This window comes from Zea mays, chromosome 5 (genome assembly GCF_902167145.1).
Source record: "Zea mays cultivar B73 chromosome 5, Zm-B73-REFERENCE-NAM-5.0, whole genome shotgun sequence".
NCBI lineage: Eukaryota > Viridiplantae > Streptophyta > Magnoliopsida > Poales > Poaceae > Zea > Zea mays.
This window is the reverse complement of record NC_050100.1, coordinates 88,226,089-88,240,870: the sequence shown is the minus strand read 5'-3', so window position 1 is coordinate 88,240,870 and position 14,782 is coordinate 88,226,089.

Here is a 14,782-nt window from a genome sequence, read left to right as displayed (position 1 = left end):
AGAAATGAATTAATGTTCAAAGTAATCATATTATTTTATGTATGAACCTCTCTTACCTTTCATTATGATTATGAAGGTGTGACCTTCATAACCTTCGTCCGAAATCCATTATATCTAAAGGGAAATAATGCTTCGAAGGACGAAGGGCTTTGATATTTAACATTTTATGTTGTCTTGTTCTTAATTCATAGCATTTGAGAACAAGTCCCCAACATTGGCGCCCACCTCCGGTGAACTCACTTCCATTTCTTGAGCTTTGAACACCTTCGGCAAGCATCACCTTCGTCATGCCGCCGAAAAAAGCTTCAGCGACAGGGGCTGCCACTCTGCAGCCGCTGGACCCCAATCAGGACGTCCTTTCTCTTAGGGAGGCTCGAAGCCAGAAGAGGAAGGCCACTAGTCCAACGTCTCCAGAGGACGACTTGGATCAGGAGATCCAAAACCTGGAGATCCTTCAGCAACAGGTGCAACGAAAGAAGGAGAAGATGGCTCGTTTAGCTGACCTTCAGAGACAAATAGATGAAGCTTCGGAAGAGGTTCGTCATCTTGTTCAAGATGACCAGAACCGAAGGCCTCCGCGCAGAGAGCTTCATCAGGAAGGCTTCTACAATGAGGACGACTGGTATGAAGATTTCCATCATGGAAATTTTGCTTTTGATGATGCTTCTCCTCTATCAACAGAATTGCAGGCTACACCATGGCCCCAGTCTTACAAGCCACCTGAAAGGGAATTAGGCTTACACCTAGTTCCTAAATAATTTTGGTGGTTGAATTGCCCAACACAAATAATTGGACTAACTAGTTTGCCCAAGTGTGTAGATTATACAGGTGTAAAAGGTTCACCCTCAGCCAATAAAAAGACCAAGTTTTGGATTCAATAAAGGAGCAAAGGGGCAACCGAAGGCACCCCTGGTCTGGCGCACCGGACTGTCCGGTGTGCCACCGGACAGTGAACAGTACCTGTCCGGTGCACCAGGGGACTCAGACTCAAACTCGCCACCTTCGGGAATTTCCAGGGCGACTCGGCTATAATTCACCGGACTGTCCGGTGTACACCGGACAGTGTCCGGTGCGCCAAAGGAGGTCGGCCTCAGGAACTCGCCAGCTTCGGAAAACGCCAACGGCTAGTCCACTATAATTCACCGGACTGTCCGGTGTGCACCGGACTGTCCGGTGCGCCTCCGGAGCAACGGTCATCTCCGCGCCAACGGCTCTCTGCCGCGCATTTAATGCGCCCTCTGCGCGCGCAGAAGTCAGAATCGCCCATGCTGGCACACCGGACAGCAAACAGTACCTGTCCGGTGTGCACCGGACACCCAGGCGGGCCCACAAGTCAGAAGCTCCAACGGTCAGAATCCAACGGCAGTGATGACGTGGCAGGGGCACCGGACTGTCCGGTGTGCACCGGACTGTCCGGTGCGCCATCGAGCAGACGCCTCCAGCCAACGGTCAAGTTTGGTGGTTGGGGCTATAAATACCCCAACCACCCCACCATTCATTGCATCCAAGTTTTCCACTTCTCAACTACTACAAGAGCTCTAGCATTCAATTCTAGACACACAAAAGAGATCAAATCCTCTCCAATTCCACACAAAGCCCTAGTGACTAGTGAGAGTGATTTGCCGTGTTCATTTGAGCTCTTGCGCTTGGATTGCTTCTTTTCTTTCTCACTTGTTCTTGAGATCACAACTCCATTGTAATCAAGGCAAGAGGCACCAATTGTGTGGTGGCCCTTGCGGGGAAGTTTTGTTCCCGGCTTTGATTTGAGAAGAGAAGCTCACTCGGTCCAAGGGATCGTTTGAGAGAGGGAAGGGTTGAAAGAGACCCGGCCTTTGTGGCCTCCTCAACGGGGAGTAGGTTTGCAAGAACCGAACCTCGGTAAAACAAATCTCCGTGTCTCACTTGCTTATTCGCTTGGGATTTGTTTTGCGCCCTCTCTCTCGGACTCGTTTATATTTCTAACGCTAACCCGGCTTGTAGTTGTGTTTATATTTGTAAATTTCAGTTTCGCCCTATTCACCCCCCCTCTAGGCGACTATCAATTGGTATCAGAGCCCGGTGCTTCATTAGAGCCTAACCGCTCGAAGTGATGTCGGGAGATCACGCCAAGAAGGAGATGGAGACCGGCGAAAAGCCCACTACAAGCCACGGGAGCACTTCATCGGAAGAGTCCCGCACCAAAAGGAGGGAGAAGAAGAAGAGCTCCTCCAACAAAGGGAAGGAGAAGAAATCTTCTTCTCACCACAAAGAGAAGAAGGAAAAATCTTCTTCCCACAAGCCGCATCGGAAAGGCGACAAGCACAAGAGGATGAGGAAGGTGGTCTACTACGAGACCGACACTTCATCAACATCAACCTCCGACTCCGATGCGCCCTCCGTCACTTCTAAGCGCCAAGAGCGCAAGAAGTATAGTAAGATCCCCCTACGCTACCCTCGCATTTCCAAACATACACCTTTACTTTCCGTCCCATTAGGCAAACCACCAACTTTTGATGGTGAAGATTACGCTAGGTGGAGCGATTTAATGCGATTTCATCTAACCTCGCTCCACAAAAGTATATGGGATGTTGTTGAGTTTGGTGCACAGGTACCGTCAGTAGGGGATGAAAACTATGATGAGGATGAGGTGGCCCAAATCGAGCACTTCAACTCTCAAGCAACAACAATACTCCTAGCCTCTTTAAGTAGAGAGGAGTATAACCAAGTTCAAGGGTTGAAGAACGCAAAGGAGATTTGGGATTTACTCAAGACCGCGCATGAAGGTGATGAGCTCACCAAGATCACCAAGCGGGAAATGATTGAGGGGGAGCTCGGTCGGTTCCGGCTTCGCAAAGGGGAGGAGCCACAACACATGTACAATCGGCTCAAGACCTTGGTGAACCAAGCGCGCAACCTCGGGAGCGTAAAGTGGGATGACCACGAGGTGGTTAAGGTTATTCTAAGATCACTTATTTTCCTTAACCCTACTCAAGTTCAATTAATTCGTGGTAATCCTAGATATACTAAAATGACCCCCGAGGAAGTTATCGGGAATTTTGTAAGTTTTGAGTGCATGATCGAAGGCTCGAGGAAGATCAACGAGCTTGATGATGCCACCACATCCGAAGCTCAACCCGTTGCATTCAAGGCAACGGAGGAGAAGAAGGAGGAGTCTACACCAAGTCGACAACCCATAGACGCCTCCAAGCTCGACAATGAGGAAATGGCGCTCGTCATCAAGAGCTTCCGCCAAATCCTCAAGCAAAGGAGGGGAAAGGATTACAAGTCCCGCTCCAAGAAGGTTTGCTACAAGTGTGGTAAGCCCGGTCATTTTATTGCTAAATGTCCTATATCTAGTGACAGTGACCGAGGCGACGACAAGAAGAGGAGAAGAAAGGAGAAGAAGAGGTACTACAAGAAGAAGGGCGGCGATGCCCATGTTTGTCGCGAGTGGGACTCCGACGAAAGCTCAAGCGACTCCTCCGACGACGAGGACGCCGCCAACATCGCCGTCACCAAGGGACTCCTCTTCCCCAACGTCGGCCACAAGTGCCTCATGGCAAAGGACGGCAAAAAGAAGGTTAAATCTAAATCCTCCACCAAATATGAATCCTCTAGTGATGACAATGCTAGTGATGAGGAAGATAATTTGCGTTCCCTTTTTGCCAACCTTAACATAGCTCAAAAGGAAAAATTAAATGAATTGGTTAGTGCTATTCATGAAAAGGATGACCTTTTGGATTCCCAAGAGGATTGTCTAATTAAAGAAAACAAAAAACATGTTAAGGTTAAAAAGGCTTATGCTCTTGAAATTGAGAAATGTGAAAAATTATCTAGTGAGCTAAGCACTTGTCGTGAGATGATTGACAACCTTAGAAATGAAAATGCTATTTTAAATGCTAAGGTTGATTCACATGTTTGTAATGTTTCAATTCCCAATTCTAGAGATAATAATGATGATTTGCTTGCTAGGATTGAAGAATTGAACATTTCTCTTACTAGCCTTAGAATTGAGAATGAAAAATTGCTTGCTAAGGCTAAGGACTTTGATGTTTGCAATACTACCATTTCCGACCTTAGAACTAAGAATGATATCTTGCATGCTAAGGTTGTAGAATTAAAATCTTGCAAACCCTCTACATCTATTGTTGAGCATATATCTATTTGTACTAGATGTAGAGATGTTGATGTTGATGCTATTCATGATCATATGGCTTTAATTAAACAACAAAATGATCATATAGCAAAACTAGATGCTAAAATTGCCGAGCACAACCTAGAGAATGAGAAATTTAAATTTGCTCGTAGCATGCTTTATAATGGGAGACGCCCTAGCATTAAGGATGGCATTGGCTTCCAAAGGGGAGACAATGTCAAACTTAATGCCCCTCCTAAAAATTTGTCTAACTTTGTTAAGGGCAAGGCTCCCATGCCTCAGGATAACGAGGGTTACATTTTGTACCCTGCCGGTTATCCCGAGAGCAAAATTAGGAGAATTCACTCTAGGAAGTCTCACTCTGGCCCTAACCATGCTTTTATGTATAGGGGTGAGACATCTAGCTCTAGGCAACCAACCCGTGCCAAGTTGCCTAGAAAGAAAACTCCTAATGCATCAAATGATCATGCTATTTCATTTAAAACTTTTGATGCTTCTTATGTGTTGACTAACAAATCCGGCAAAGTAGTTGCCAAATATGTTGGGGGCAAGCACAAGGGGTCAAGGACTTGTGTTTGGGTACCCAAAGTTCTTGTGTCTAATGCCAAAGGACCCAAAACCATTTGGGTACCTAAAGTCAAGAACTAAAATTGTTTTGTAGGTTTATGCATCCGGGGGCTCAAGTTGGATACTCGACAGCGGGTGCACAAACCACATGACCGGGGAGAAAAGGATGTTCTCCTCATATGAGAAAAACCAAGATCCCCAACGAGCTATCACATTCGGGGATGGAAATCAAGGTTTGGTCAAAGGATTGGGTAAAATTGCTATATCTCCTGACCATTCTATTTCCAATGTTTTTCTTGTAGATTCTTTAGATTACAATTTGCTTTCCGTTTCTCAATTATGTCAAATGGGCTACAACTGTCTCTTTACTGATATAGGTGTCACTGTCTTTAGAAGGAGTGATGATTCAATAGCATTTAAGGGTGTGTTAGAGGGTCAGCTATACTTAGTAGACTTTAATAGAGCTGAACTCGACACATGCTTAAATGCTAAGACTAACATGGGTTGGCTCTGGCACCGCCGACTGGCCCATGTTGGGATGAAGAATCTTCATAAGCTTCTAAAGGGAGAGCACATTTTAGGATTAACAAATGTTCATTTTGAGAAAGACAGAATTTGTAGCGCATGCCAGGCGGGGAAGCAAGTTGGAGTCCATCATCCACACAAGAACATCATGACGACCGACAGGCCGCTTGAGCTACTCCACATGGATCTCTTCGGCCCGATTGCTTACATAAGCATCGGCGGGAGTAAGTATTGTCTTGTAATAGTGGATGATTATTCTCGCTTCACTTGGGTATTCTTTTTACAGGAAAAATCTCAAACCCAAGAGACCTTAAAGGGATTCTTGAGACGGGCTCAAAATGAGTTCGGCTTAAGGATCAAGAAAATAAGAAGCGACAACGGGACGGAGTTCAAGAACTCTCAAATTGAAGGCTTCCTTGAGGAGGAGGGCATCAAGCATGAGTTCTCCTCTCCCTACACGCCACAACAAAATGGTGTAGTGGAGAGGAAGAATCGAACTCTATTAGACATGGCAAGAACTATGCTTGATGAGTACAAAACACCGGACCGGTTTTGGGCCGAAGCGGTCAACACCGCCTGCTACGCCATCAACCGGTTATATCTTCACCGAATCCTCAAGAAGACATCATATGAACTCCTAACCGGTAAAAAGCCCAACATTTCATATTTTAGAGTTTTTGGTAGCAAATGCTTTATTCTTGTTAAAAGAGGTAGAAAATCTAAATTTGCTCCTAAAACTGTAGAAGGCTTTTTACTTGGTTATGACTCAAACACAAGGGCATATAGGGTCTTTAACAAGTCCACTGGACTAGTTGAAGTCTCATGTGACGTTGTGTTTGATGAAACTAACGGCTCTCAAGTACAGCAAGTTGATCTTGATGAGATAGGTAATGAAGAGGCTCCATGCATCGCGCTAAGGAACATGTCCATTGGGGATGTGTGTCCTAAGGAATCCGAAGAGCCTCCAAATGCACAAGATCAACCATCCTCCTCCATGCAAGCATCTCCACCAACTCAAAATGAGGATGAGGCTCAAGTTGATGAAGGGCAAAATCAAGAAGATGAGCCACCTCAAGATAATGGCAATGATCAAGGGGGAGATGAAAATAATCAAGAAAAGGAGGATGAGGAAGAACCAAGACCGCCACACCCAAGAGTCCACCAAGCAATACAACGAGATCACCCCGTCGACACCATCCTCGGCGACATTCATAAGGGGGTAACCACTCGATCTCGTGTTGCACATTTTTGTGAACATTACTCTTTTGTTTCCTCTATTGAGCCACACAGGGTAGAGGAAGCACTTCAAGATTCGGACTGGGTGATGGCAATGCAAGAGGAGCTCAACAATTTCACAAGGAACAAGGTATGGCATTTAGTTCCACGTCCTAACCAAAATGTTGTAGGAACCAAATGGGTCTTCCGCAACAAGCAAGACGATCATGGTGTGGTGACAAGGAACAAAGCTCGACTTGTGGCCAAAGGATACTCCCAAGTCGAAGGTTTGGATTTCGGTGAAACCTATGCACCCGTAGCTAGGCTTGAGTCAATTCACATATTATTAGCCTATGCTACTTACCATGGCTTTAAGCTTTATCAAATGGACGTGAAAAGTGCCTTCCTCAATGGACCGATCAAGGAAGAGGTCTATGTTGAGCAACCTCCCGGCTTTGAAGACAGTGAGCATCCTAACCATGTTTATAGGCTCTCTAAGGCGCTTTATGGGCTCAAGCAAGCCCCAAGAGCATGGTATGAATGCCTAAGAGATTTCCTTATTGCTAATGGCTTCAAAGTCGGCAAGGCCGATCCTACACTCTTTACTAAAACTCTTGAAAATGACTTGTTTGTATGCCAAATTTATGTTGATGATATTATATTTGGGTCTACTAACGAGTCTACATGTGAAGAGTTTAGTAGGATCATGACACAGAAATTTGAGATGTCGATGATGGGGGAGTTGAAGTATTTTCTAGGATTCCAAGTCAAGCAACTCCAAGAGGGCACCTTCATTAGCCAAACGAAGTACACTCAAGACATTCTAACCAAGTTTGGGATGAAGGATGCCAAACCCATCAAGACACCCATGGGAACTAATGGGCATCTCGACCTCGACACGGGAGGTAAGTCCATAGATCAAAAGGTATACCGGTCGATGATTGGGTCGCTGCTTTATTTATGTGCATCTCGACCGGACATTATGCTTTCCGTTTGCATGTGTGCAAGATTCCAATCCGACCCTAAGGAATCACACCTTACGGCCGTAAAACGAATCTTGAGATATTTGGCTTATACACCTAAGTTTGGGCTTTGGTACCCTCGGGGATCCACGTTTGATTTGATTGGTTATTCGGATGCCGATTGGGCGGGGTGTAAAATCAATAGGAAGAGCACATCGGGGACTTGCCAGTTCTTGGGAAGATCCTTGGTGTCTTGGGCTTCAAAGAAGCAAAATTCGGTCGCTCTTTCCACCGCCGAAGCCGAGTACATTGCCGCAGGTCATTGTTGCGCGCAATTGCTTTGGATGAGGCAAACCCTGCGGGACTACGGTTACAAATTAACCAAAGTCCCTTTGCTATGTGATAATGAGAGTGCAATCAAAATGGCCGACAATCCCGTCGAGCATAGCCGCACTAAGCACATAGCCATTCGGTATCATTTTCTTAGGGATCACCAACAAAAGGGGGATATCGAGATTTCTTACATTAACACTAAAGATCAATTAGCCGATATCTTTACCAAGCCTCTTGATGAACAAACTTTTACCAAACTTAGGCATGAGCTCAATATTCTTGATTCTAGAAATTTCTTTTGCTAGCTTGCTCACATAGCTCATTTATATACCTTTGATCATATCTCTTTCATATGCTATGACTAATGTGTTTTTCAAGTCTATTTCAAACCAAGTCATAGGTGTATTGAAAGGGAATTGGAGTCTTCGGCGAAGACAAAGGCTTCCACTCCGTAACTCATCCTTCGCCATCGCTCCAAGAAAAGGACCTTGTCTTTGGGGGAGAAAGTAAAAGCCCAAAGCAAAAGGACCGGATTTCGTCTTTGGTATAATCTTAACTCATTTACTTATGACCAAAGGGGAAGAAATTACTTCGAGGGCTCTAATGATTCCGTTTTTGGCGATTCATGCCAAAAAGGGGGAGAAATGAGCCCAAAGCAAAAGGACCGCACCACCACCAATTTCAAAAACTTAGTGCTTTCCAAAAGTATTTATCAATTGGTATCCTATTGTGTTCAAAAGGGGGAGAAAGTAGTATTTCAAAAATGGTATATCAAAACCCTCTTGAACACTAAGAGGTGGATCTCTTTTAGGGGGAGTTTTGTTAAGTCAAAAGAAAAGCTTTTGAAACAGGGGGAGAAAATTTCAAATCTTGAAAATGCTTTACAAACTCTTATTCATTTACCTTTGACTATTTGCAAAAGATCTTTGAAATGGATTTACAAAAAGAATTTGCAAAAACAAAACATGTGGTGCAAACGTGGTCCAAAATGCTAAATAAAGAAAGAAACATTCCATGCATATCTTGTAAGTAGTTATATCTGGCTCAATTCCAAGCAACCTTTACACTTACATTATGCAAACTAGTTCAATCATGCACTTCTCTATTTGCTTTGGTTTGTGTTGGCATCAATCACCAAAAAGGGGGAGATTGAAAGGGAATTAGGCTTACACCTAGTTCCTAAATAATTTTGGTGGTTGAATTGCCCAACACAAATAATTGGACTAACTAGTTTGCCCAAGTTTGTAGATTATACAGGTGTAAAAGGTTCACCCTCAGCCAATAAAAAGACCAAGTTTTGGATTCAATAAAGGAGCAAAGGGGCAACCGAAGGCACCCCTGGTCTGGCGCACCGGACTGTCCGGTGTGCCACCGGACAGTGAACAGTACCTGTCCGGTGCACCAGGGGACTCAGACTCAAACTCGCCACCTTCGGGAATTTCCAGGGCGACTCGGCTATAATTCACCGGACTGTCCGGTGTACACCGGACAGTGTCCGGTGCGCCAAAGGAGGTCGGCCTCAGGAACTCGCCAGCTTCGGAAAACGCCAACGGCTAGTCCACTATAATTCACCGGACTGTCCGGTGTGCACCGGACTGTCCGGTGCGCCTCCGGAGCAACGGTCATCTCCGCGCCAACGGCTCTCTGCCGCGCATTTAATGCGCCCTCTGCGCGCGCAGAAGTCAGAATCGCCCATGCTGGCACACCGGACAGCAAACAGTACCTGTCCGGTGTGCACCGGACACCCAGGCGGGCCCACAAGTCAGAAGCTCCAACGGTCAGAATCCAACGGCAGTGATGACGTGGCAGGGGCACCGGACTGTCCGGTGTGCACCGGACTGTCCGGTGCGCCATCGAGCAGACGCCTCCAGCCAACGGTCAAGTTTGGTGGTTGGGGCTATAAATACCCCAACCACCCCACCATTCATTGCATCCAAGTTTTCCACTTCTCAACTACTACAAGAGCTCTAGCATTCAATTCTAGACACACAAAAGAGATCAAATCCTCTCCAATTCCACACAAAGCCCTAGTGACTAGTGAGAGTGATTTGCCGTGTTCATTTGAGCTCTTGCGCTTGGATTGCTTCTTTTCTTTCTCACTTGTTCTTGAGATCACAACTCCATTGTAATCAAGGCAAGAGGCACCAATTGTGTGGTGGCCCTTGCGGGGAAGTTTTGTTCCCGGCTTTGATTTGAGAAGAGAAGCTCACTCGGTCCAAGGGATCGTTTGAGAGAGGGAAGGGTTGAAAGAGACCCGGCCTTTGTGGCCTCCTCAACGGGGAGTAGGTTTGCAAGAACCGAACCTCGGTAAAACAAATCTCCGTGTCTCACTTGCTTATTCGCTTGGGATTTGTTTTGCGCCCTCTCTCTCGGACTCGTTTATATTTCTAACGCTAACCCGGCTTGTAGTTGTGTTTATATTTGTAAATTTCAGTTTCGCCCTATTCACCCCCCCTCTAGGCGACTATCACCACCCCAGCTCCCCATGTACGATGGTCATACAGACCCGAAGCAATTCTTGATGAGCTATGAAGCAACCATATTTTCGTATGGTGGCAATACTGCAGTCATGGCAAAGTCTTTTGTCATGGCCGTCAAGAGTGTCACTCAAACCTGGTACTCCTCTCTTCGACCAGGGACAATCACTTCTTGGCAGAAGCTGAAGGATATGTTGATAACCAGCTTCCAAGGGTTTCAGACGAAGCCAGTTACTGCTCAAGCTTTATTCCAGTGTACCCAGGACCACGAGGAATATCTTCAGGCGTATGTCCGAAGGTTTCTGCGTCTGAGGGCACAGGCGCCAACAGTGCCCAATGAAATTGTCATTGAGGCCATGATTAAGGGACTTCGGTCGGGACCTTCAGCGCAATACTTTGCCAGGAAGCCACCACAAACTTTGGAGAAGCTGCTCCAGAAGATGGACGAGTATATCCGAGCTGACAATGATTTCCGCCAAAGAAGGGAGGAGGCATTCAGGTTCTCTGAAATGACCAGGGGCTTTGGAGGAAGATTTCATCTGAGGCACGTCAGGTCAATCCATAACTCCACTCAAAGTGATGATAGAGGGAGTCAACAGCAAAGGCCACAATACTCTTCGCAAGCTTCGGGGCAACAGCAAAGCTCTGTTCGGCCGCCAGCGCCAAGGGGCAGAGGTGCCAGGGGCTTCGGGGGAAGATTTGGGGATCAGCCAAGAAGAATTTACTGTCTATTCTGTGGTGAAGACAAGGGACATAACACCAGGATGTGCCACGTCACCATCCAGAAGCAAAAGGAGATAGCAGAAGTTGCAGCACAACAGAGTCAGCCAAAGCAGGTCATGCACACTGCTTCGTACCATTCGCCTTACATTCCAGAATATGTAGGCAATCACTCTGCAGCTTCTGTTGCTTCGGCAAGTCAACCCCAAGCATCTTGGCAACAGCCTCCACCGCCACCACCAACACAGCGAGGACAGCAGCCAGAAGGGAGTCAGCACACTCACCTTCAGAGGGACTTCAGAGAGGAGTCCGAAGCTCGCACAGTCAATAGCACTGTGCTAGAGTCGAAGCACATTTACTGACAGATATCCTACCTCGACAGCAGTTTTTTCGCATTTTCACATTCAGTATTATTTTTTGTTAATAAGGAACAATTATGGAAAGTCTAGGTGTCTTTTATCGTTTTTCAATTTCTTGTAACAGTTTCGCCTTTTGTCATAATGAAAATATATCTTCTCTATAGGCTTGAGTTGCCGAAGCATAAGAATTTATGATGGCACGAAGGACCTTTGAATTATCAAAAACTTGTTCTAAGGGACACACTGCAATTTATTCGAAGCAGTAAAAAGTCGTTCCTAAGAGAGCGCAGTGTAAGTTTTCTGAGCCTACATCGAAAAATAAGCGCTGATTCCGCCGAAAGTAAAAGGCGAAGAAGCTCCTCAGGGAGGCTTACAGCGAAAAATAAACGTTGATTCCGCTGAAAGTAAAAGACGAAGAAGCTCCTAAGGGAGGCTTACAGCGAAAAGTCAGCGCTGATATAAAAAGATTGTGTGCTCTATTGCAGGGATGTGTGTATCTTCGACACAAATACCATTTTGCATAACATAACATCATCACATCATTTTGCATAACATAAGCATCATACAGCATATTGCATGTGGAACAAGAAGGGGATACAGTATTGATCTTCGGAGAATGTTTTGAAAAAGAGAAAATCGTGCTAAGGCACAAGTTAAATTGAGAAGAAGTGTAGCTTCATTAGAGAGACAACATAAAACTTTTTTTAGCTTCGGAGAATATTTTCACGAAGCTTGGATATTCCTCATCAGAGAAGTATGGAAATTCTTGTGATATATAAAATATTTTCTTCACGAAGCATGAAAAGAAGGGAAGGTGTTTTTTTCGCCAAAGGCTCAAAAACGGTATGTATGCAAAATTTCATGCATCGTAAAGAATTGAACTATAAATAGATTATATATTACATTCAAAGTTACAATGTATTACACATGTTACATTCCAAATATTTTTACAATAGCATTTAATCTTCCCTAAGAACTACTTCTGCAGCTTCGTTTAGTAGCTGATTGACAACCTTGTCCATGATGGCTTCGGCCATTTTTCTAATTTTGTCGTCCCCCTTCGGGTGGGGGCCCGGAAATGCCTCAGCAGGTTCTGAGAGAGGAGAAGGTACGGCTATATTACTATTATAAACCGCGAGCAAAGTCTGAAATCAAAAATTACAACAGAATAAAAACCACTAGTTAATACCTATTTGCCCTTCGGGCTCTGCGCTTTTCTCAGCAGCCTCTGCTATCTTCCTAGCATCATGGATGCCTTTTTCGCTTCGTTGAATGATTTCTTGAGCCATTTCTCGGCCGCCATTGTCCCAAATGTCGGTGAAAAATTTTCCACCAACCAGGCTTGCTTCGGCCGAGGGGTCCTTTATATCTTCGGAAGACAAGGCAGTTTCGGATTGCGCTAAAGATTTCACATGATTGCAGCCTTTTCTTTCCAAAACAGTAGCAATCCCCCCTGGCGCCTGAAAAAGCACATATGTCTCCGTGGCTATTCAAGATTTCCTCGAAGGCCTCAGCTTCGTGACTGATCCATTCAATCAGGCCTTCTGGATTCCCCCTTGAGAAATTTTCTTCGCTAGAGAATGCGCCAACGCTGGCGAAGCTGGATTTTATCTTCTTAACACACTCTATGGATTTATCATAGTACCTTTTCTTGGAAGCACGAAGCTCTTCAACATTTATTTCCAAATGATTTACCCATTGATCACTAAGTTCTCGTTTTGTTTCTTCTAGTATGCGTTCTTCTTTAGCTCTGGCCAGTTGTTTCTGAAGATCCTGAATTTCGCGTTTTTGGGCTTCAGCTTGAGCCTTAGAGGTAGCTTCGTCTTCCTTTATTTTATCCACTAGTGTAAGCAGAATTTTATCTTTTTCCAAAGCTTCGTTCCTCAGCTTGATAACCTCTGCTCGTAGGTTGTTGAAAGCAATATTATAGCTCTCGTCTTCGGCATTCTTTTGCGCTCTCAAAGCGTTGCTCAGTATTAAACCCTATATGAAAAAAGAATTAGTATAAGAATAAAAGAATGATTCAAAAATTGTAAATTTCCAAATATACAATTTTCACACCTTCAGACTATTATATGCAAGGCTATCCGCAAGATCGTCCTTCGTCATAGCGCAGAGTCCAGCTTCAAGCTTCGGAAACCCCATACTTCTAGCCATCTCCCGGCAGACAGATAATTCTTTGTTGTCTGGGAGGCAGCATAGGAAGTCATCTTCGTCTGTCCCATTGAACACTAGTGCCCCCTTCGGATATTTCAGTTCTCTGGCATAGTGATTAGCTTCAAAAATCTCTTCTTTAGATAATTTCTTCCCCGAAGCATGTCGCACAATATAATCGCATATTTTGGAAGGTGCTTCGGGGGCAGCAGTGTCAATTTCTTCAACCAAAATTGGCTCTGACATTTTTATTTTTTCGGCTTCCAAAGCTGCCTTTGTAATTTTTGTTTCTTCGGCTTCCAAAGGTTTTACCTTGGTGGGCTCTAAAGGCCCAGCTTCAGTTTCAAATTGTTGCTTCGAAGCTTCAGCAACAAAGGCTTCAGTAGACACTTCAGAAGTTTCAACAGTTTTCTTTGGAGTTATGCTTGAAGACTTAATTGTCTCCAAAACATCTAACACATTAACCATCCTTTTTCTTTTCGGGGTCACTGTTGGACCCTTATGGCCTTTTCTTGTCTCAATTTTTGCTGAAGGACTTAAAACTTCTAATGTTTTTGCTTCTTCAATCCTCGGTTCTTCTATCTTTTCTGTTGCTGGCACTTCGGCCAACTCTTCGATTTCTGGCAGCAGAGTTGATTCTTTAGCTTCGGTGGCCGAAGAGGTCTCACCGGCGAACTCAGGCACTGTGGTCAGTTCAATATAACGTGGCCGGTGTGTGAGAACCTTTACCCTTTTCCTCTTCGGCGTCGGCTCACTAGGAGCGACTGAAGTAGTTTCCTTCGCAGAGGAAGTATTCTTTCTTTTTTGACCCCGCACTGGATAATGGTAGTCGAGGTAGACAAACCCAATTGCGTCAAATACTCGGTTGAGCCTCTTCTTCTTTCGGCCTCCAAAGACCGCTGATAATGCAGTATCTTCGGCCTTTGAGTATACCCCAAGCAGTTCATCACTTACAGTCTCAATGCTTTTTAGCCAGTCATCATCTGGCTCAACGAATTCATCTCCGTACTTGAATGTGTATTTTAGCCTGACTAGTCCACCTTCGTCAGGTTCTTTAACGATTTTCTTCGGCATTTCCCAGTTATCTGCTGAAAGGGAATTAGGCTTACACCTAGTTCCTAAATAGTTTTGGTGGTTGAAATGCCCAACACAAATAATTGAACTAACTAGTTTGCTCTAGTGTATAAGTTATACAGGTGTAAAAGGTTCACACTTAGCCAATAAAAAGATCAAATATTGGATTCAACAAAGGAGCAAAAGGACAACCGAAGGCACCTCTGGTCTGGGGGCACCGGACTGTCCGGTGTACACCGGACAGTGTCCGGTGCACCAGAG